Below are 24,913 nucleotides of genomic sequence, written 5' to 3' on the forward strand. Positions count from 1 at the left end.
GGTAGTACGGGTCAGCACTGTGGGTGAAGCATCCACGTTGAATGCTGGGGAGTGATCTCGATCACAGTGTTCAGATCATTCTCCCGAGTGGCAAGTGCCCCCCCTCACACACACACTCTGAGCCCTCACACATCTGATACTGCTGCTCTTCCCTTCTTCCTCTTCCTTCTGCTTGGATGTATAGATTCACCTCTACACATTCTCCTGTCTCCAAACTGTGAGTTTTGTGATGCCCTTAACGGTGTGGATTCTTCCTAGTCTCACAGTGATCATGGAATTCATATCTTGGTGTAATATTTGGGCTATTCTCTAGCAGATCTTTGCTTTTAGTTCCTCTTTTCTTGGATCTCAACCCATCTCACATTTGTCTCGTGTTGGGGACTGATAAAATGGTCATTCTTTTCTTTCCCTTCTTTCTTTTTGAATAAATGAATTGTGGTAAGCCTGTTAGTTTCTATTCAGTATTTGCACACACACACACACACACCACACACACAAAAAAACATACACACCCTTTCTCTTTGCTAATAGAATTCCCCTATAATTTAGGGTAGCAATTTTCCAAGCCCCAGGCAACAGATCGTTATTAGTCTACACAAATGAAACTGAAAGAAATAGAATAGGAGTCACAAATGTGAGGCATATATGTGACTCAAACTTTTCTGGGGGCCACATTACAAAAGTACAAAGGAACAAGTGATATTGATTTTGATAGTATATTGTATTTAACCTAATATATAAAAATACTAGCCTGTAGCAGGCAATCAATAACAAATTATGAATGTGGTACTTGTATTTTTTGTGTTCAGACTTTGAAGTCTGTATATTCTATACTGAGGGTGCATCTCACTGGACTAAACCATGTTTCAGGAGCCAGCCATGACTAGTGGCTCCCATATTGACTAGGTCCATTCTAGCCAATACAATAATCCATATGTTATTTTCTCCTCCAATTCCTTTTCAGGAAGAGGGTAGTCATGTGACCCAGTTCAGACCAATGAGGCGAAAAGAACAGCTGGCATCTCTGAAAACTTCTGCCAAAGAAAGGAACCAAGGTGGCTTGTGCCAGGGCTTCCTTCTTGTCCTAAAGGCAGATTTGCTATCTGACCACTAAGCAATCACCAAGAGTGGAGAGTAAAAATTTTTGTGTAGAAGGAAAATAGCAACTATTTTAGTGAGTACTTCAGGCTTTGAAGGTCATATGGAGTGTCACTTGTAACCATTCCACCTTGCTATGAGAGTGGACAAACAGCCACAGACTACATGTAAACAAATGCACATGGCAGTGTTCCAGTGCAACTCTATTTGCAAAATGAGCTCAGTGTTCTAAATTTGCTTGTGGGCCACTGTATTTATCCATTTGCATTACTGTCGGTAAACAACTGAAGCAGGCTAAGGATAAAAAAGAAAACAGGGTTGTTTAATTCACAGTTCTAGAAAGTCAAGGGCAAAGAATTAGCATCAGCTTGGCTCTGGTGAGGACCTAATAATCTATGGCTGATGACATCACAATTGTGAGAGCAAGGATGTGAGAAAGAAATCACATCTGGACACGGGAGTTCAGAGAAACTGGGATCCTCCAAGAGCACGCCACCCAAATGATCTAGGTATCTCCCATTAGGCTTCACCACTTAAAGGCCCATTTCAAGCCAGCACCATCCTGAGGACCAATCAGTCAAGACATGAACTGTATACAAGTTACAGCAGCTGAAGGGGTCAGCCAATCTCTGACCCAGGAAATTACAGAGACAGCCCTCATACCACAGAGCCACTTCCAGAATTTTGTCAGAGAGAAAATAAATAAATAAATCCATATTTATTTAAGCTTCTGTTAATTGGTTTTCCTATGACTTGTGGCTAAAAGCAACCTAATGGATATTTGAAAGATGGAGTCAGTGTGCCAGTTATAATTAATGACCCTTTCTACCAACATACCGTGCCTTTTAAAAATATTAACACTAAGATAATGTGCTGATCACAATAATATTAATGCAATCAGCTGAGAACCACTTGTACCACTTGTTATTTTTTTAGTAAACCTTAATTCTTAAAACAACTGTCATTATGCCTGAGTCATCACACTAAACAAAATTGAAGCTAAAAAGACAGCTGTCTTGTGTTACCTGGGCTAACAGGCAGCAGAAATCAGGTTGGAATTCAGACCATCTCTGAATCTGCCATAATTCAGAAATAAATTACTTACTGGGTGTTGGGAACTGGTTTCGGTGCTTTGCAGGGTCTGTGGGCACAACAAAGACCCCTCTCCTTGAGGAATTTTTGGTATGGGAAGGGGAAGTGTTTTGGATAAAATATACAGAAAAGTCAGGCAGAAATCTTTCCAGGCTACCACCCACCTCTTTGCACACCATGGAGTTCCCTTCATCACAGATTGCTTGTTTCAAGTAAGGATGACAAGAAAGTATGTGCATGTTTTCTTAGCTTGCCCCCTCTTGGTAAAGAACAGCTCTATCTCACTGATCTTGATACATCAACCAACTACAGGTACTCAGCTCTTGCTGGATGAATGTTCGATTAAATTCACCCTGGCATCCATGATTAGGTTGGAAGTGCCCTAGATATACATGGGTATCAGAGAGGCAAAGTTCAGTTCAGAGCTTCAACAGATCTTCATGTCCATGCCCAAGGGCCTGGTCCTCAGTGCAGCTGCAGATTCCTCAGTCATACAATGCAAGGAGGTAGATGTTGGGGGTGGGAGGGCAGAGAGTGGAGTACTGAGCTTACTGTCAGTCAGGTGACCAAACCAAGAATTGACAGCTCAAGCAAAGACTGGAAAGGCAAATCCTTAGTGGGCAAGACACAGACAAGGACTTGCCACATCTACAGATGGCATCTTTTCCCCCCTCCGACGCTCGCTTGCTTGCACTATGGACATATGCATAAAAAAAAAAGATGTCATCCATGTGTACAACTTCAGTTTGCAAACTTGTCACCAAGACCAGGTGAAAACAGAATACATTTGCATTAAAAACCCTACTTGTTTTATTTTCTTAAGACTTTTTTTATCAGCATAGATTAGTTGTATGGGGAAATTTCATTATGTTTCCATCCTTGCAAACAAACAGCGTACCCAGATTAAATTCATCACTCTCTGTCACCAACTCTCCCCCCTTCACTCTCTTCTTAAAACAATTTCAAAACACTTCATTGTTTTATTTTCATATGTGTGTGTGTTTGTATATATGTATATATATATATATATATATATATATATATATATATATATAGTACCTTGACTTTAGCTTTTTGTTGTTGCAGGGAAGGGCTTTCAGGGTTCAATGAAGGGTTTACCCATGAGATTGTAGAGGGTCTGGAAAACTGAAGCCAGCTGCAGTACTCTAACAGAGTGGGATCAAGAAGGAAGATAAACAACACACCCCTAGCATCTGAGACTTGATTTCAGGACCAAGACAGCTCAATACCCCAAACCAGAGCTGTAGCCTAACAAGACTTTGGAAGATGCTTTATTGAGGCCTTCATTTATTGAGGCCTGTGCTGGTGGTGTGAGCATGCCTATTCTTGTGGCTCAGATTACCTTCTTTATTGGATAGATGACTCTAAATGAGAAACCTGGCTCTGCTTTTCACCCATTTTTAAAAGTCAATATTCAAGTAAATTTTGGCTGTGCAAATTTGATCCTGAAATTCCATTTGAGAGGTAACTCAAAGTGAAATGAGCTACTGTTAACTCCTTCAGGGTCTGGGAATGTGGACATGTCACATGTGTTTTCTGAGACTTGGCTTTCTTATCTATCAAATGAGAGTTTGGGACTAAGTTCTGCCTAAGCCTTTTCTGCCTTGCTATTTTAGGATTTAAAAAGATTCATAATGACAGGACTTCAAAGGTTCCTAAGCCTGGCCATGCTTCAGAAACAGTATTAAAAAATAATAAAGATTTTCAGATCCGAATGGGTCTATCATTCATTGAAGCATTATTTACCATAGCTAAGATATAGAATCAACCCAGATGCCCCTCAGTAGATGAATGGATCAAGAAAATGTGGTCTATATATACAATAGAATTCTATGCTTCCATCAGAAAGAATGACACTGCCCAATTTGTAAGGAAATGGAAAGACTTGGGAAAAAAATATATTAAGCAAAGTAAGCCAGACCCAAAGAAACATAGGCTACCTGTTTTCTCTCATTTGTAATAATTAGAATATGTCTAGCATATTCTTAGCAGAGGATCACAATGGCTCAATAGCTATAGGCATATGACCATATCAAATGATGCTTATTGAAATGAACTCCAAGAAAAGAAACAAGAGGTTTTTCTTATTGTACTGTTTGTAATTATTTCTTTTTTCTTTCTTTTTTTACTTTTGGCTTATTCCCTGTTGTTCTGCTTTTTATTTCTGTACCCTTTGTCTCGTATATGTTTATCGGATTTGGGGAAGGGAAGGGGGCCACACAAATGGTAGGGTGAACCAATTCAACAGTAATATTCACCATATACTATGTTGAAAATGAGCTTTCCAACTTGGGAGGGAGAGTGAAAGGAGAGTCAGGGAGGGGGAAGTGAGGGAGAAAGAAATGTACTCATTACCTTACTTATGTGACTGTAACCCCTCAGTATATCACCTTTACAATAAAATTTAAATAAAAAAAAAATCCAAATTCAAACCTGGAGATAACTGATTAAGTAGGTTTAGGTTAGTGTCTAGAAATACTAGACAGAACCACTGGGGTGGTTCTACCCAGTACTGCTCAGCCTGGCTGGCATTTTCAGCCCTCTGGAGAGACTGAAAGCCTTTTGCAGCCAGCCCAGATCTGGGTCATTTGAGTTATTTCAAAAGGTCTTGTTGGGCAAAACCCTGTTCTCACCTCAGCACTGCACCTATCCTGGACTCGGGACCTCAGCCTCCAGCTGGCCTGCTCAGATCACTTAAGGGGCAGAGAGACGGAGAGAAGGATGTGCATTTTGCATCTTTCGATTCTCTTTTGTTAGAATACAGGCCCAAAGAGGCAGGCGTCTCTTGGGAGAAACAAAACCCCCCAGCTCTGACTTAACTTGCCATAGGGTGCAGATCAGGGGCTTAGGCAGGTGTCCCAGTTTTCCAGGTTTGGAAAGTAGACAGCACAGACCACAGCCAGTCTCCTGCCAGTTTTACTTTTTAAAGCTCAAAGATGCTTTAGGATTAATAAGGTGCTTGGGAGAAAGGGCCATGTCTAAACTCATGGTGTTTGGATTTCACCTTGTCAGGGAGCAAGTGGTGCTTGTGTATGCAGGGAAGGGCACAGAGGTAGAGATAATCTTATTTGATTCCAGGGAACTAAAATACCTACATATAAAAATCTGGCAACAGACAGGCAACTTCTCAAAAATCGAAGAGAGGAACAAAGTTCCTGGGCCATGGGCTGGGAGGGAGGAGGTGATTTGGGGAGGTTTAAGAAAGGAATGGAAGTCATCCAGCAGAGCCTGGAGCAAGGTGGGATGCTCTCAGCGGGAAGGCCAAGGGATTGAATCTGGCTGAAGTTTCCAAACGGGATTTTAAGGAGAGTCCAGCCTTCCTCTTTGCATGTTGAAGCCAGAAGCAACTTCCTGGAGCGGGACACTGAGCAAGTTCTGCTAGAGTTGTCCTGAAATCAGGTTTTGCAGGAAGGATGCAATTTGGACAGGAACAGGTGAGGGGGATGATGGAGTATGCCAGGAAGGGACTCTGAGGATGATGGAGACTCATAGTGTCAGAGCTGCCCCCTTCACATTCACTAGGATGGACAGAGTGGAATACAGAGTAGAATCCAGATGGGGTGGGCCACTGCCTTTTTCAAGTGGGTAAAATCATCTCAAGAGGACAGAAGCTATACCAAAGTGGGAAGTTGTTCACTCATGGTAGAGAATAGTGAATACAAGCGATGGGCATTCTTCTGCCCAGACAGTAGACAACTCTTGGGAGTTGGTGATGGGAGCATTGTCCAACAGAATTGCACACACTTGTTGCACCACTACTGGAGTGTGTACAACTCTGAGACTACTCTCTTTATCTAGGACACTGACTATGAGTGTGTGTGTGTGTGTGTGTGTGTGTGTGTGTATGCACGCACACATGTGCATGCACTGGTTACAAATCAATGACATGCATTGTAGAACACACATATCAAACCAGGTGTTGGTGACTCACACCTGTAATCCTAACTACTCAAGAGGCTGATATCTAAGGATCACAGTTTTACAGGCAGGAAAGTGTGTGAGAGACTCTTATCTCCAATCAACTACCAAAAGGCTGGAAGTAGAGCTGTGATTCAAATGGTAGAGCACTAGCCCTGAGCACAAAAGCTCAGGGACAGCACCCAAGCCCCAGGAACATCACACACACACACACACACACACACACACACACACACACACACACACACACACACACACACACACACACCAGACATTCAAAAAGATTCAAATAAATATAAATGGAAGTTGTAATTTTCTTCATGCACCTAGACGATTAATTTTCCTCTCTTTGTAACACTCCTTTTGGAGACCTGTTGTCCAGCCCACATGGCACCTAAAGATCTTAAACACCGCTTAAGTAATTCTCAGTATATCCTGAAAGTTTGCATCTCTATCCTGCATAACTTCCAGCCTTTAGAGTTACCAGTGCTGTCAGTTCAGGATTTCAGCAGGGAGAGGAGAGCTCTAGATTTCAGCTTCAAGCTTTATCACAAGAGATAGATAAAATGATGTCTTTTGCGTGGCCAGAGAGTAGAAGCGGAAAAGACTGCTACAAGGAAAGAAGCCTACCTGTGTTTAATATAAAATATCACAATTCAGTCTGACAATAACTGTTATACTCATTTTATAGAGGAGAATCTTGAACTTCAGCAACATATGTGCCTTAGCTGGGTGTGGTGGCACACACTTATAATCCCATAAATACAGAGGCAGATAGGAGGATCACAGTTCTGAGGTCCACTTGGGCAAAGTTACTTTTGAAAACCTCTCTAAAAAACAAAATGAATCAAAAAGGCTCTATGTAGCTTAAGTGATAGAGCACTTGCCTATTAAGAGTGAGGTCTTGAATTCAATCCTAGCATGGCAAACAAAACAAAAACAGACAACCAAAAAAAAAAAACCCGAGCAAAACAAAACAAGCATCCAAAGACACATACTAGAATTTATGCAGCAAATACAGAATAACAAATATGAACCCAGGTTCTGTTTTGTGCCAAAAATAAATGCATGTTTATTGTAGAAATTTTAGAAAAGTGCAAAGAGAGAGAAAAAAACTGTCTGCTCACCATCCAGAAACAACTGCCATGAATACCTTGCTTTTATTCTGTTTCATATCTCCAAAAAGTTGGATTCTTTTTTGTATGTCTGAATTTGGATTTGGGCTGTATCCCTAATAAGTGAGAACTTGGAAAATCGCCAAACTCTCCGTGCCTCATTTCCCCCTATTTTGTAAAGTGAGGATAGCAATAGTGTCATAAAGATTCTGGGAGACCATTTTCTGGAAAACAGGAAGTCCTCAATAAATATTATAAGTTATTAATTTTATTGCTAATGCTACCATAAAGGAAAGAGAGCGAGGTCTACTACAGAAGCTGCATAGGCTGGACAAGGAGGCTGAAGCCTATGCTTCCAGCTATTGGGGAGGACCACCATTGAAATCCATTATAAACAAAACATTAGTGAGACTTCCATCTTAACAACCAAGCCAGGCATGGTAGACCTCAATCTGTAATCTCAGCTATGAGAAAGGTATAGGTAGGGGTTGGCCAGGACAAAAGTATGAGACCCAACCTGAAACATAACTAAAGCAAAAAAAAAAAAAAAAGGACTGTGAGAATGGCTCAAATGGTAGAGGGAGGCCTTAGCTCAAACTCCACAAGTGTTAAAGGAGAAAAAATATACACAAAACAAGAAAAAAGTTGTAGAAGTTGATGTAGGAAGCTGCAGTGATTTTCAGATTGGATGGAGCAGGCTCTCTGGGTTGGGGAAGCAGGAGAGGAGCTGGATACTTATGTTGCACAAGCCCTCAATAAAATTACCAGGTGGTTGTGTGGGGGGGCAGGAAGTGGGGGGGGAGACAGGAGTGGGATGGGGGAAGATGGGGGGGCAGCTGAGGACCATATTTAGAGAAAACCTGGCTGTTGCATTTTCATTATTCCTGTCTAAAGGAGAGTAGCTGTGGCCTTTCCATTGTTTTGGCCTTTTCCCTACAAGCCTGCACTGCTGATAAGAAGTCCGCAGCCAGTGTTTAAATATCACATCATCATTGTGTTGCTATTTATCCTAGGCAGGTGCTGTGAATTCACCTGGCCCTAGAGCTGCCAAGCTGTGACTTAGCTACCCAGCTGTCCTTTCCCAGTTTTCTGTCTGCCTGGACCTGGGTTGCCCATGGCTGTGTCTGCCAGATGCTTCTGATTAACTTACCCCATGGGTCAAGGAAGAATGCCAGCTTGCCTAGCTTGCCACACCTTGTACTCCAAGGGCTCTCCAGCATCTCACCATGGGGTCAGAACACCACGGGGGCTCAAGAAATGCTTGCTGGGTGAACTGGATTGCACTACATAAATTCTGTGAACTGATTTTCCTTTTGCTAATCTACTGGTATCTGTTGAACAAAACGGACCCACCACATACAGCTCATGTCAGAATATGGATCTGAAGACATTTTTTGAGCAGCCCAAGCTGGTGGGTGAGCACTCCATTAGCTTGGAATGAGGAAATAGGGCAAAGGAGGCTGCAGTCACCTGCCTGGGACACCGGAAGTGTTCAGTCAAATGTTGCTTCCCAAAGGCCAGAAAACCAGGGTTCCAAATGGTGACATCTCCTGAGACCAAGGCTTATTGACAAATTAATTCACATAGGCCCAGAGTGGTTAAATCACAAGCTGGAAGTTTCACCATTGAAAGAACCCAGTGTCAAAATGTGACCCAGAGCCAGATACCACTGCCTCACCCAAGGTCCTGTCTCCTCCATTAGTCAGTGTCCAGAAGTGACCAAAACCAAAAAAAAATCACACCTTCAGTTTTTACTTTTTATTTTTTTAAAGCAAATCAAACAGCTTATTTGATCAGAAATAAATGTATAGACTTTCCATAGATAACCTGGAATCCAACAGAGTCTCCTCATAGGGAAGTTAGGATAGTAAGAGGGTCCTTCTATACCTCCTTCCCTGAGCTTTGCACAATTGCTTGAGAGTTTGTGTGGGCACCAACCAGGCTCTTTTAGTTGGCTGAGCAGGAACTCAGGGCATCATGGGAAGAAGAAACTCAAATGCTTCTTCCCAGGGCATCATGGGAAGAAGAAACATTTGAGCGCAAATCCAGAGCATCATAGAAAGAAGAAGCATTTGAGAGAAAGAACCTAGGGCATTATGGGAAGAAGAAGCACCATTTTGAGCAGGAACCCAAGGCTCCTAAGACTGCAAGAAGTGCTATGAAGGGTCACATGTTGCCTGCTGCATGTTATGTCTGCCATTTTCTACTCCCATTTTCCTCACGCTTCCCCTTTCTTCTCCTCCTTCCTCCCCTCTTGGAGGGAGCAGAGGTGATGATGGTTCCAGGTTTCTTCTTGTTGGCAAGAGGGCAGAATGGGCATGGCAGTTTGAGGTCTTCTGGGAGCATATTATACTTTTTAATTGCAGAGTCCTGGGCTATCAAGAAATCTACATGCTTAGTAAACAGCTCAACTGCATGGAGGAAAGTTTTAAAGCTGTGGCCTTCCTGCATCCTCGTGTAACTAAAGAGATCATTAAATTCACCTTGGAGGGGATCACATTCAGAACCCTACTTGATCATTCAAAAACTGTTTTATACACGGTTATGTCAAAGAGCCCCATCGAGTTCCCCTGCTGATAAACCCTGAGAAAATGCCACGCCCCTTTGGAAGCTCCCCTGGGTTCCAATGTCACTCTGGCTGCCCTTCTCCTCCTCCCCAAAGAGCAAGGGGGGAGCTTTTAAAAGCTAGCCAGAAGCAAGGAGAGTTGGTTCACAAGACCTTGGAGAATTCTTCCCAGTTTTAAAATTCAGACCCTGGAGTTGTTTTCTATCAGGAGGAGCCTGGAGCGTGGATTAAAATGTGAATGTTTTCATTTTCCTTTTGTCTTTGTTAGTTTGTTTATATTTGGGAGGGTAAGGGGGGGTCACAGAAAAGATGGAACAAGGGTGAACAAATACCACAGTGGTACTCGCTAGTCACTATGTGGAAAATGAACTCTACATCTTGTGGGTGGGGGTGGGAGGGAAAAACTGGGAGAGAGCAAGGGAAGGGGAGACATGGTTCAGAAAGAATTGCGCTTGTTACCTGATTCATGTAACTGTAACCCCTCTGTATATTAACTCTACAATAGCAATAAAGGAATAAAAGTAAACAGGAAGTTTGAGTCCCCAGTGAGTCACCCCCTGGAGCAGAAGAGGCCTTTCAAAGAGGCTGTAGACCAGACCTATCAAAGGCAGGGGCACTGTACTTCCAAGTTCTTCCACATTCCACCCTAACCTGCAGTTTAGCTAAGACTGCATCTCTTAGGCTTCTATTGTACCAAATTTATGCCTTAAGAAATGTCAAAAGGAAGTGCTGTTTCTCCAATGCAGTGAGAATTTTCTTTCTTTCTTACTTAATGGACTGCCCTCATGGAAGATTCTTTTTTCAATCTTGGATGAATATTTCTCTGCCAATTTAAATGGAACAGAGCTTCTAACCTCTCCAGAAAAGCACTCTTGCCTCTTTGTGAGGCATTTCTGCAACACAGAATGCAGCCTGGGCTACACTGACCACTTGCATGGCAAGGGAGAGCAGAAATGCACATTGCTTTTCCCAATTTGGTAACCTGGAGAAGGAAGAGGATGCATTGCACCTGCTAAGCAGGAGGAGTTTCTCAGCTTTGCAAGGTACTCCAGCACTCTGATCACAGACAGGGATAGGAGGCCATCCCAAAGGCTCTAACAAAATAGACTGAGTCAAATCAAGACTTTCCTAGCTACACCACCTCTAGGAAGGCTGCTAGGCTTCCTACAGTCCAATGATTGTTTCCACAGAAACCTGTCCTGAGCTCATGTCTTGAGCTGTGTGCATGGCTTCATTCCTCCATGAAACCCCTAGAATATTAAATCCTTTTCCTTTCTTCCTCCTTCCCTCCCTTTGTCCCTCCCTCCCTCCCTCCCTCCCTTCCTTCCTCCCTCCCTCCCTTCCTCCCTCCCTCCTTCCCTCCCTCCCCTCCTCCCTCCCTCCCTCCCTTCCTTCCTCCCTCCCTCTCTCCCTCCCTCCCCTCCTCCCTCCCTCCCTCCCTTCCTTCCTTCCTTCCTCCCTTCCTTCCTTCCTTCCCTCCTTCCTTCCCTCCTTCCTTCCTTCCTTCCTTCCTTCCTTCCTTCCTTCCTTCCTTCCTTCCTTCCTTCCTTCCTTCCTGTGATACTGGGGTTTGAATTCAACCTAGGGAAGTACTTGGTCACTTAAGGTATACCATCAGCCCTTTAAGCTATTTTCTAGAGTCTTGTATTTTTTCCAGACTGACTTTGGACTGTGAATTCTTTTCAAGTAGCTGAGATCACAAACACATGTCACCATACCCAGCTTAAGTGTTGAAATGGAGATTTTGCTAACATTTTTTGCCTACATTGACTGGCCTCAAAATTACAATTTTCTTGAGCTCTGGCTCCAAAAGTAGCTGGGATTCTGTGAGTCACCATAACCAGCTTAAACCAATTTTTAAAATAAGGAAATTGAATTTAAAGAGTTTAGGCTGATGAGTTACACCAATCAGGAGTGAAATCTCCCTCTCTGATCATTAGCTAGTTGTTACTTAGCTTGTGAACTTTTTTCCCCCCAGATCCAAAAGAAAGATCATACTGTACTTTTCAGATTTTTGAGAACTGATGTTTGCAATTGTGTTAATATAGGGGTTACCATTATGCCTGGCTATTGTGAATATTTTAATGACACTAATGTCTCTAGTATCATTACTAGATTACTCTACCACGGCAGAGAACGGAAGAACAGGAAGTGGATCCTAGGTCTGGGCTTAGCAACACTGGAGAGTGAAATCTGTCAGTTATTGGAATCTTAGGCCAAAAGGCCCAACAGACCAGCCTGAGAGATTCATCCATGAAAGAAACCTGAGCAGCAGTGAGATGAGTGATGGTAAAATAAGGAAGAAATCTGTTCCAGTGTGGCAACCACCAGAGAGAAAGGCGGTCTAGTGACTTCATTACTACCTTCAAGTTATCCACAGCAGCTCCAAGACTACATAGGAAGAGCCACAGCAGGGATTGGAAGGTAGGTATGGTGACCAGTCTTGGGCAGTGTAAGACCTTGTGTTTTTGCTAATAGTTTTGATATGGGTCTGGTTTAAAAAAGAAAACAAAGCTGAATGAAAGCTTGGGAAGCTGGAGGAAATTGTATGGAGAAACATTTATAGCAAGCACAGGTGCAGGTGAGTTTCAGGAGCCGTCCTCTGCTTTATAAAGTAGAAGAAAAAAAAGACTCAGCGCCAAGCCCTATAGCATGCTGGTCCAGTGTTACATCATGTTTTGACCACAAAGTGGTGCCGATAACTTGTTTTTTCTATGATGTGGAGGTATAAAGGTGTGGCTAATTATATTGATGGGCATGCCTGACTTTTAGCTTCCTTACAGTCAGACTGTGTGCCAGCTGATCATTGGGTAAGGCCTAGGTAAGGCCTAGTCACGCAGTGTCCTGCTGGTAGCAGGAAATATTTGCCCATAGACCATTTTAAATGGAGATAGTTAAGGAGAATCTACAAAAGGGATAGTTAAAGAGAATCTACAAAAGGCCTGGAAGTTGACATTTTCCCCAACTAGATGGGCCTTCTGCTATGGAGTAGAAAAGGAGTTAGAAAGGAGGGGATAGCAAAGGACAATTTCTAAGGTCCCAGTTACAATACCTTCATGATCCTATGGCTAACTGGGAGCTAGACTTGTCATCATTACCCAGCAACTTTACAGAATTATCTCCTGCCTATCTCTGGCATGGGGAAAAGTCAAAGTTCACAATTAGAAGTACAGCTTCTAGTAAACGCATATGACTTTCACAGCACCATACACATACACAAACAGGAGCCAAACATCACAATTCTAGGATCATCTGTAGTTAGATTCAGAGAGCCAACTTCGTGCAAGTAGATTTATGGCCAAAGGACAGTGGCTCAAACTTTCTCTTAACTTTCCAGACAGAAGAGTATAAACACATACTCTTGAGTGGTTTGGGAGACATCCAGAGGTACTAGCCACTTCTTAGAAACGTCTTAGAAGCTTTATGAGGAGCACACAATTATAATAAATCATGTGCAGTTAGCCTTCAACTCCCAAATGTATGCATTTATTTTTATGATAATAGGTACTTTTCCTCCACTTTGAAATAATCTTTCAACCAAATGGATACTACAAAAAAGATGTACCAAACTCACTTCAGGGCTTCTAGAATCCTCAGATAGATCAATGTGTTTGAGTTCATTGTTAAGAAGTATAGGCATAGAGCAGAGGGCTCTTGACTTTCTCTTTCCTTTATCATATGCAACCACCAGGAAACTGATTTCACCATATTCTTTACAATTGCTGTGTTGCCTGCATATATTAAATTCATGAGAAGACATATCAAATTAGAAATTCAAAACAAAAATGAAAGAAAACAAGTTTGTGTGGATAAAATTAAAAGTAGAGGCGATTGTAGTTTTCTCATTTCCTGCTGATGCACCAATGAGTCATTTTGCAAAACTCCTGTGTTGGCACCTGGCTTTGAAATTACAAACTTAAGTCATGTAGTAGAGATTCTGTGGCCATTGCCAACCTTCCTCTTCCCATCTCTGTCCTTAGAAAGATACCTCAGTGGGTGAAAAAGGCACAAAGAGATGAAGGCAACTATCTTTCCTTATACTTTTCCCACCAGTAGAGCAAGGGATAGGGACAGTTAAATATCTCTCTCTCTCTCTCTCTCTCTCACTCGCTCACTTTTTCTCTCTCTTCTTCTCTCTCTTTCCATCTCCAGTTTCTCCCTCTCTCCCTCCTTCTTGCTTTCCCCATGTTTTTGCTTTGCAAAGCAAAAAGAGACTCACAGTGGAGACTAGAAGAAGAATTTATCATGTACTGAGCACATAACATGTGTCAAGTTTATGCCAACTAGCTATTACAATCCCTGTTTGACACATGATAGATATGGAAGGCCAGACAAGTAATAAAACTGAGCCCAGCTCTGCACAATGGAGCTGTGGCTTTAACATCCATTTTATTCCAGTGCCTAAGTTCCTGCTTTTTCCCCTCTGATTTTTGAGGAGATTTCATTATATATTTGATTTCTGCTAAAGAGGTGTGTGTATATAAGAGGAAGGTTTGGATTAATTAAATCAAATTATATGAATACCTTAAGCACTGATAGATGCTAGAGAGAAAAATGGTCCATCCTTCCTCTCTAGTTTGTTGAATGGGGTTGATCTGAAGTTCCTCTTTCTAAAAGAGTTTTCAGAAATCACCTGCACCAGAAATTAATAAAGGAGGCGGGAGGGTCAAATCTGGCCTACTGCTTGTTTTGAGAATAAGATTTAATTGGGATGCATGCTACAAAAGTTGCATAAGTAATTTTTGCATAAAGCAAATCTCCTTCAAACCTAAACTATTTACTCTGTGGCTGTTTAAAGAAAAAGTTCGCTGATCTGCTTCTGACCTAGTCCAGAGTTCTTCAAGTTATTACTATGAACAGCCTAATTGGAGAATAAGCCCTTACTCTAAGCCATCTTATTAGAAAAAAAAGTATATGCCCATTAATTTATGTATGTCTATTTGTCTTTCATTTTAAAATTCTGTGTTCACTAACTATGAATTGTTATGACTATATGCTAATTGTACAAGGAGTTTCATTGCAATATTTTATATATACATATACTTTGGTCATATTCACCCCTCTTATTACCCTTTCTTATTACCCTTCTCCTTCTTAATTTGTTTCCATTTTCCATTTTCATACATACATAAAATGCACCTGGATAATATTTGCCCCTTTCCTTTCACCTTCTCTTCACACTGGTACCCTTGAACAGTCTCTTTTTCATAGTTACATTTTTTTCACCTGTTAAACACATATGGGAAAATCATGAAATTTTTGTCTTTCTGAATCTGGCTTATTTTAACACCATGATCTCCCATTCTATCCATTTTCCTGTAAACAATATAATTTCATTCTTCTTTATGAGTGAATAAGTGTATGTATAACACAATTTCTTTGTCCATTTAGTGGTTGATGAGTACCTAAGCTGATCCATAGCTTGCTATAATGATGCTGAAATAAACATGGCTGTGCAGATACCTATTGTGTGCTGATTTACAAACCTTCCCCTTCAGATGAATATGAGAGAGTGGTAAAGCAGGATCATATCGTATTCCTATTTTTAGTGTTCTGCAGAGACTCATCTGATTCTAAGTGGGTAGGCACTAATTTCCTTTCCAGCTAACAGCATATGACAACCCCCTTCTACATGCTCTCCCAAATCCTTGCCAGCCCTTTTTTGCCATTGTTTTCTTGATTGTAGCTATTATGACTGAGTTTAGATGACATCTCTGTCATTTTGATTTGTATGTCCTTTATGACAAACGTTTCTTTATGCATTTACTGGCCATTTGTACTTTTTCTTTTGAGAACTGTTGAAGATATTTGTTCATTTACTAATTATCTTGTTTACAATGTTTATTTGAGCTCTTCATATATTCTAGATCTTAATCTCTTCTCCCATGAATATCTATAAAATAATTTTTCCTATTCCATAGGCTGTCCCTAAATTTTGGTAATTTATTTCTTTGATGTTCATAAGCTTTCTAAATTTGATACAATCCTTTTTTTTTTCAGTCTTCTAATTTCTTGAACAATTGGGATCCTGTTCAGAAAGTAATCACTTATGCCTATATCTTCAAGTGTTTTCCTATAGTGGTTTTAAGTTTCAGACCTTACATTAAAGATGTTGATTTTTTTTTTTTTGGTGCTGATCCTGGGGCATGAACTGAGGGCTTGGGTGACTTTATTATCAAGGCTTGTGCTCTTCCACTTAAGGCACAACTTCTAGCATTTTTGGTAGTTTATAGGAGATGAGTCTCACAGACTTTCTTGCTGAGGCTGGCTTCAAACCATGATCCACAGATCTCAGCCTGCTAGGATAACAGGCATGAGCCTCTGGTGCCTAGATTTATTGATCCATTTTAAAGTTATTTTTTTGTATATGGTGGGAAATAGGGATCTAGATTCAGTCTTCTATATGTGGATATCCTGTTTTCTTGACAGTCATAAAATACTATTTGGGGGTTCCATTGTCAAAAGTTAAATTTCTGTAACTGTATAGAATTATTTTGGGGTCTTATGTTCTATTTCATTGGCCTGCATGTCTGGTTTTGTGCCAGTACTACACTGTGTTGTTACTATAGCTCTGTAATATAATTTGAAGTCCAGTACTGGGATATTTCCAACACTGCTCTTTTTGCTCAGGATTGCTTAGATCATTCAGGATCTATTATGCTGCTGTATGCATTTTAGGAATGATTTCTTAAGAATGGCATTGGAATTTTGGCGAGGATTGAATTGAATCTGGAGATTGAGTTCAGTAATATGATAAATCTTCACAATATTAATTCTGCTGATCTATTAACATGGGACTTCACTATGTTGAATAAGCATAGAGAAAGTGAACAGTCTTTTTTCATTCCTCACTTTAGAGGAAATGGTTTCTGTTGTTGTTATTTAGTATGGTATTGGCTGTAAGCTTATTGTATATAACACTTATTATGTTGGGACATCTTTTCTAGTTTCTTCAGGGCTTTTATCATGACGAAGGCTGAATTTTATCAAAAGATTTTTCTGCATCTATTGAGATAATTATATGATTTTTGTGCTTTATTCACTATATGTGTAAGGTTTAATGAATTTTTTATCTTGAACCATCCTTGCATGCTTATTGCTTTCTAGTTTTATTCCTCTGTAGCCTGATAAAATACAGGAAATTATTTTAATTTTCTAATATTTGTTAAAATTGGCTTTATATCCTGAAATATAATCTTTCTTGGACAAAATTCCATTAGCTGCTGAGAAGAGTGCATATTCAGTGGCTGAAAAGTGGCCTATTCTATACATGTCTTTAATTCATGATCTATAGTCATTCTGAAGTTTCCTTGCTGATTTTTGTCTGACTTATTTATCAGTGATAGGGCATTGATGTCATCCATTGTTATTTTGTCAGAGTCTATCTGTAGTTTCAGGTCCAATAGTACTGGGGGTTTCTTTTGTGGCTAGTTGTTTTGTTTTATGAGATAGGTTGTGTATATGTATACAACTATTATGTCCCTGATGAATTGTTTCCTTAACATGAACTAACCATCTTTGTTTTTCTGAGTAATTTCAGTTTGAAATCTGCTTTATCAGTTATGAGTTTAGATTTCCCTGCTTGTTGTAGCGCTCCATTTTCTTGGAACAAATTTTGGGATCCTTTTATCTAAATCCTATGTTTGACTTTGCCCATAAGGTATATTTCTTATAAGCAACAAATGGTTGGGTCTTGGGGTTTTTTTTTTTTTTTTAAATTTTATTTTATTTTATTTGAGAACATACTGTACAGAGGGGTTACAATTACATGGGCAGGATAATGCATACATTTCTTACCAAGCATTGCAGCCTCCTCCTTTGTTTACCCTTCACCTCCCTTCCCAGCCTCCCCCCTCCCTCCCAACCAATCATACCCCCCCTCCCCCCCCCCCCACCGACATTGTAAAGCTGGTTTTGACATGACATTTTGTACTTCTCATTGTTGCAACAGGTCCACCTGAATCCTTAAACGACTTGTTTGTCCCCGTCTCCTCCACATGTTATACTGACATCAAATATAGTGAAAGCGGGGGTTATACTGTGGGGGAGGGACATACAAAGCAACAAAGAAATAATCTTATAAATGCGTGAGAAACACATGCATGAAAGAAACAAAAACATTAAAATACATATTTGAGGTTTTGTTTTCCTAACATCACATTATCTGACTTTTTCCGCTTGACTCATACCTATACTAGATATTGCAAATAAGGGAAACCATGGGACCTATGTTTCTTTGGGCCTGGCTTACTTCACTTAATATAATTTTTTCCAAGCCTTTCCATTTCCTAACAAATGGGGAAATGTCATTCTTTCTGATGGAGGCATAGAATTCCATTGTGTATATATACCACATCTTCTTGATCCATTCATCTACTGAGGGGCATCTGGGTTGGTTCCATGTCTTAGCTATGGTAAATAATGCTGCAATAAACATAGTTGTGCTGGTAGCTTTAGTGTGGCCTTGTTTGTGATCATTTGGGTAAATGCCCAAAAGTGGGATTGCTGGGTCGTTGGGGAGCTCTATGTGGAGTCTTTTGAGGAACCTCCATACTGCTTTCCAAAGTGGTTGAACAAGTTTACATTCCCACCAACAATGAAGTAAGGTTCCTTTCTGTCCACATCCCCTCCAGCATCTGTTGTTGTTAGAGTTCTTGATTTTTGCTGTTCTAACTGGAGTGAGGTGATATCTCAATGTTGTTTTGATTTGCATTTCTTTTATGGCTAGGGATGTTGAACATTTCTTCATGTGTCTATTGGCCATCCTTCTTTCTTCTTCAGAGAAGCTTCTCTTTAAGTCTTTCGCCCACTTACTTATTGGGCAGTTGTTTCTTTGAGGATTTGTTGTTGGGTGGTTTAATTTTTTGAGTTCCAAGTATATTTTAGATATGAGACCCTTGTCCGTTGTATGGCTAGTAAAGATCTTCTCCCAGTCCGTGGGCTTTCTATTGATCTTGCTAGCTATGTCATTTGCCCTGCAGAAGCTCTGCAACCTTATACAATCCCATTTGTCCAGCCTTTCTTTGATTTGTTGTGTTTCCGGGTCTCTATTCAGAAAATTTCGGCCTGAGCCAAGGAGACCCAGGGTTTCTCCTATTCCATCCTGTAATGTTTTCAGAGTGTCTGCTTTGAGTTCAAGGTCTTTGATCCATTTGGAGTTGATTCTGGTGCAGGGTGATATATAAGGATCTAGCTTTAGTTTTCTACATGTAGTTAACCAGTTTTGCCAGCACCATTTACTGAAGAGGCTGTCTGTCTTCCATTCTATTGTTTTAGCTCCCTTATCGAAGATTAGATGGCTATAGGTCTGTAGGTTCATTTCTGGGTTTTCAATTCTATTCCATTGGTCCTGAGGTCTGTTCTTATGCCAATACCAAGCTGTTTTGATTACTATGGCTTTATAGTAGAGTTTGAAATTTGGTATTGATATTCCTCCAGCAGTGTTCTTTCCGTTGAGGAGCGTTTTTGCTATTCGGGGTCTTTTATTGTTCCATATGAATTTTTGGATTGCCTCTTCTATTTCCTTGAAGAATGAGGGTGGAATTTTGATAGGTATTGCGTTGAATTTGTAGATAGCCTTGGGCAGTATTGCCATTTTCACGATGTTAATCTTTCCAATCCAGGAGCATGGGAGGTTTTGCCATTTTTTAAGTTCTGTGTTGATTTCCTTTTTCAAGATTTTAAAGTTTTCATCATAGAGGTCCTTCACTTCTTTAGTTAAGTTAATTCCTAGGTATTTTATTTTTTGTGAGGCTATTACAAATGGAGTTGCTTTCCTAATTTCAGCCACACTTTTCTCATTGTTGGCATACAGAAAAGCCATTGATTTTTGGGGGTTAATTTTATAACCTGCTACTTTGCCAAAGTTTTGAATCAGCTTGAGTAATTTGGGAGTGGAGTCTATGGGATTCTTTAAATACAAGATCATGTCATCTGCAAAGAGGGAGAGTTTTATTTCTTCTTTCCCTATTTGGATCCCCTTTATGTCTGCATCTTGTCTTATTGCTGTAGCTAGGCATTCTAATACTAGATTGAAGAGAAGTGGAGAGAGTGGGCATCCTTGTCTTGTTCCTGAGTTAAGAGGAAATGGCTTTAGTTTTTCACCATTGAGTATAATGCTGGCTGTAGGTTTGTCATATACAGCCTTTATTGTATTGAGGAATGTTCCATGGATTCCTAATTTTTCCAAAACCTTCATCATAAAGGGGTGTTGGATCTTGTCGAATGCTTTTTCTGCGTCTATTGAGATAACCATGTGGTTCTTATTCTTGCTCCTGTTGATGTGATGAATAATATTAATTGATTTGCGTATATTGAACCAGCTTTGCATCCCTGAATTGGGGTTTTTTTAATATAAAGTTTTTTAATATTATGAAGTAACTTTGGAAAGAAAAACAACAAACTAATACATTATTTAGGAGAAGAAAGGCAGCATATAAACTGAGCAGATGCCAGACAGAAGTATGTTAAGATTTTTTATTGTATACCTTTTAATGTTTGATTCTTGACGTGTAAATATGCTAGCTGCTTAATTCAGTATAATTTTAACCTAGTGTGATGCAGCATACACTTATGCTTTGTATTTCCAAATCACTAGTCTACAGTATAAGGATCCTAACTTACTAAGTGAAGTTATTATCAGTCTCCCAAAGGTAATAGCCCTGGCAGCTTTATGCTTGACATTCTTTTTTTTATCTTATCAGATCTTGTTTTATTAACCTAATTCATTAGCCTGTGACCCTTGATTAGAGAATGGAAACCATAACCCTTTAGAGATGTTATTGAGACATATGTAGTAATATTTGTTGTTTTTTCTGTATTATTTTATTGTTTCTTAATATCCATTTGCTTATCTACTCATCTAATGAGACTTGTCCTTTCCTTCATTTTCACTGTTGAGTCTATCATTCTCTTCCATGTGTGTAGAATATTATTAAGTTTCTTCTGAAGTGCTAGACCAAAGCTCACAACTTCCTTGTTTTGTGTTCATTGTGCAATATTTTTTATTTCCCTTGTTTCTCTATTGAAATTCCCTTGAAACTCCTTTGTTCTGTATGCTCAATGTTGTAACTGTGATATAATATGGAAACATTACTTTCTAGTCTTGTGTTTTATAAGCTACCTTTTTTAATGGACTCAAATCCCATATCCATTCACAATAGAATAACTGATATTGGACTTTTTCTCTCACCATAAGCCTCTAGGGAATAAGACAAATTATAAACTTTTGTGGATACTGGAGAGCAGGCAATGGGGGACTATGATGCAGTAGAGAAGTTTAACACAATTCTCACCCCTGTCATGGTTCTGGCTTTCTTCTTGTTGAGAAGTTATGAGTAGCTGACATTTACAGATCATTAAGGCAAAAAGGAGGAAGAAATCCAGAGATAATAAAAAAATTGACATACTCATTCAAGTAAGTTACAATACACTAACCTGTTTGTATGTTGCAACTCCAAGAAGCTGGGAAACAAAATAAAGGAATCTCAGAGTTCACATACACTAAAGACACTTCAGTGTCTCTCTTTCTCGCTCTCTGAAAAAAGAGAAGCAGAGCTTAACATCCAGAATATTCTGTAAAGATCCAGAAGAGCTGTGTCTTACAGGTGAGGCTAGTAGAGTCTTGAAGAAGATTTTGTCTGCTTAGGCTGGCTCTGAGACACAATCCTCAGATCTCAGACCCCTGAGAAGCTAGGATTACAGCTATTAGCCACCAGGAGATTGTTTTCTCTTTCTTGACAATTAACCAGCCTTTGCTTGTTTTTATCCCCATCATTATCCCGTGGATCTTAACCTCAGGGAACTACCCTTCTTGCATCACCAACATTGCACTTGCCATAAGCCTGTTTCTACTTTCATTTCAGTAAGAACTTTTATGAAGCAGTAATCCTTTATGCCTTGGGATCTGCCAAAAAGAAAGGAGGCCATAATCGCAATTAGGAAAATACTTTATGTTTGAAGTCTAAGCCATCTGATGTAGTCTGTGAGGGTTATTGAGCAGGGGATGCAGGCACCCTGCCTGCTGTCCATGTGCTTCCTGAGCTGTTTGCATGTCTATACCTACAAGTCATTGTATACACCTGGTTCACTTACATGTGGATTGGGCATCCTCTGATGACAGGCTATGTTCCATCAGGATTATCCCCCTGTGGTGGATATCCTTGTGCCTTTACAGATATCATGAAACATGGAAAAGGGTAAACACAAAGTCTCTGATAGCTTTTCTAAGAATATTCTAGTTCCCACACAAGAACTTTAAGTTGGTGAGTGCAGTGAAGCATAATGTGACCTCTGGAGCCAGAGTTGTTGAGGTTGAAGCCTCGATTCTAGTGCTAACTACTAGTGTAACTCTGGCAGGTGGTTAACATGCTGGATATCACTTTTCTCATTTATGAAATGGGTATAGCGATGGCCTTTCTTACAAAGTTGCTGTGAGAATTTCTGAGTTAATATACAGTTATCCCTCAGTTCCAGGACCCTTGAAAATGTCAACATTGTAGATGCTCATTTTATTATATAAATGGTGTAATGCTTAAATATAGTCTACACACCCTAGTTGTCTTTCTCTATTTTTCCATGTTTCTGGACACCTAGGATCCCTTGGCACCTCCGCTTCTTTCATTCTCTTTATCAGTCCATCTTACAACAAATCACATTGTCTCCTTAGCTCTCATAATTTGTCCCCTTTCTTCTTTCCATATCAATGATAAGATTTTTTTTTGCCAGTCCTGGGCCTTGAACTCTGAGCCTGGGAGCTGTCCTTAAGCTCCTTTTGCTCAAGGCTGGCATTCTATCATTTGAGCTACAGCACCACTTCTGGCTTTTTCTGTGATTAACTGGAGATCAAAGTCTCATGGGCTTTCCTGCCTGTGCCAGCTTCAAACTCAGATACTCAGATCTCAGACTACTGAGTAGCTAAAATTACAGGCCTGAGCCACCAGCTTCTAGCAAGGTAAGCATTCTTGACTACCTAATCTCTGGCCTGAACTCCAGGAATCATCTGTTTTTTTGTTTTTCTCAAATCCTTGTGTGTCTCCCCGTATTCTATGCTTCATCAATCAAAGTGAACCTTTTCACATGGTGATCTGAGCTCTTTCTGCTTACAACCCTAAGGAAGGTTTCTGTGGTCCCCACATAAATTTTGAACATATGTACCATGGCTTTAAGGATCTACTTGGAGTGATCACTGCCTACCTGCCCACCTGGACTACCTACTCCTTTCCCATTGTCCATTCAGAGCAGCCAGGCTCTTATCTCTTCTAGTTTCCTCCTACATGTCCTCTTTGGTCTTTTGTTATACTGGTAGTTTCAAGTCTTCAAAATTAGCCCCATTATTTCTTCCTGGGATCTTAGCTCCTTGGGATCTTATATAAATGTTGTAATGCTTGCATAGAGTTGCCCTAGTCATCCTTATGTATCCATGTTCTCAATTTTTATCTGGACAATTCAAACTCAGTTTAACAATGATTTTCTCAATGAAACAGTCTTTGAATCTTTAGTACTTAATTTTTTTCCTACTGACATACCCTATTTTCTCCATTTGTAGAACTTAGCTTAGTTCGTAAATTAAATGTCTATGTTTTGCATATTTCACCACCCTCTAAGTAGCAAGACGACAAAGACTAAACTTCACTCCCCATTCTAAACTTCATGTCTGTTACAGGAGTGGAATGTGGTTGGTACTTTGTTTCTCACTTTAAAAAATCAATATAATTTGCCTTTTTGATTGACATATAACAATGTCATATTGATGGGATACAATATGCTGTTTCAGAGTGAATCAGAGTAAATATGTCTATCACCTTAAACATTTGTCATTTTGTAGGGGGAAGACTAAAAATCCTCTCTCCAAACTACTTTGAAATACACAGTGCTTTCCTGCTGATCCTAGTTCACCTACTGTCACACATTATACATTGACCAACTTCCCCCCTCCCCCTTCCCTCTTCTCATCCCTAGCCTGTGGTGACCATTCTTCTAACTGTCAACTTACATTAGACCAACTCTTTTAGAATCACAGATTAGTGAGATCATTCAGTCCTTATGTTCCTGTGCCTGGATTCTTTCACTTAAAATAAATGTCTTCCAGGTTCATCTACATCAACACAAGTGGCAAGATTTCATCTTTTTCATTACTATCAAATAATTTATTATTGAGAAGGAGATATTGGGGCTGGGAAGGTGGCTCAGTGGTAGAGCGCTTGTCTTGCATGCATGAGGCCCTGGGTTCAATTCCTCAGCACCACATAAGCAAAAAGAAAAAAGCCGGAAGTGGCGCTGTGGTTCAAGTGGTAGAGCGCTAGCCTTGAGCTGAAGAGCTGAGTGACAGTGCCCAGGCCAGAGTTCAGGCCCCATGACTGGACCCCCCCCCCCAAAAAAAAAGAAAGAAAAGCAGATATTAACTGGGAGCTATTGGCTCATGTTGTCAATCCTAGCTACTCAGGAGACTGATAGCTGAGGATTATGATTTAAAGCCAGGAGTCAGACAAGTCCATGAGAATCTTATCTCCAATTAACCAGTAAAACCTGGAAATCAAGGTATATCTCAAGTGATAGAGCATTAGCCTAGACTGGAAAAGCAAAGTGAGAGCATGAGGCCATGAGTTCAGGTCTCAATAGAAGCATGTAAACAGAGGTATCAATATGTGTAAGTTGAATGAGCAGAGAAAGAGATGGAGCCTCCCCAGAGGAAACACTTCTGGGTTGGAATAATTAGGGAAGGATTGTATATTAGTTTTCTATTCATGCATAACTAATTACCAAAATATGTAGTACTTGGAGTAATAGCCACTCTATCTCACAGTTTTTGTTGGTTCAGAATCTAGGCACAGTTTGGAGGAATCCTCTGCTCAGGTTTCAAATGGCGCCTATCCACATTTTGGACACACTGGTTCACTCTCATCTCAGCTGGGTATTGTCTTCCAAACTAATTTCAGTTATTGACACAATTCATTTGCTTGTTATAGAACAGGGGCTGTCAGTGCCAAGATATAGTCTAACTCAATAGGCAGCTCAAGATGAGGATGTTGCCTTCCTCCCTGGAAACCAGCAGGAAAATGTCTTTGAGAAGTATCCTTCTTATCCTTCTCCTCACACCAAATTG

The sequence above is a fragment of the Dipodomys spectabilis genome, unplaced genomic scaffold (genome assembly GCF_019054845.1).
Source record: "Dipodomys spectabilis isolate Male_0828 unplaced genomic scaffold, ASM1905484v1 ptg000163l, whole genome shotgun sequence".
NCBI lineage: Eukaryota > Metazoa > Chordata > Mammalia > Rodentia > Heteromyidae > Dipodomys > Dipodomys spectabilis.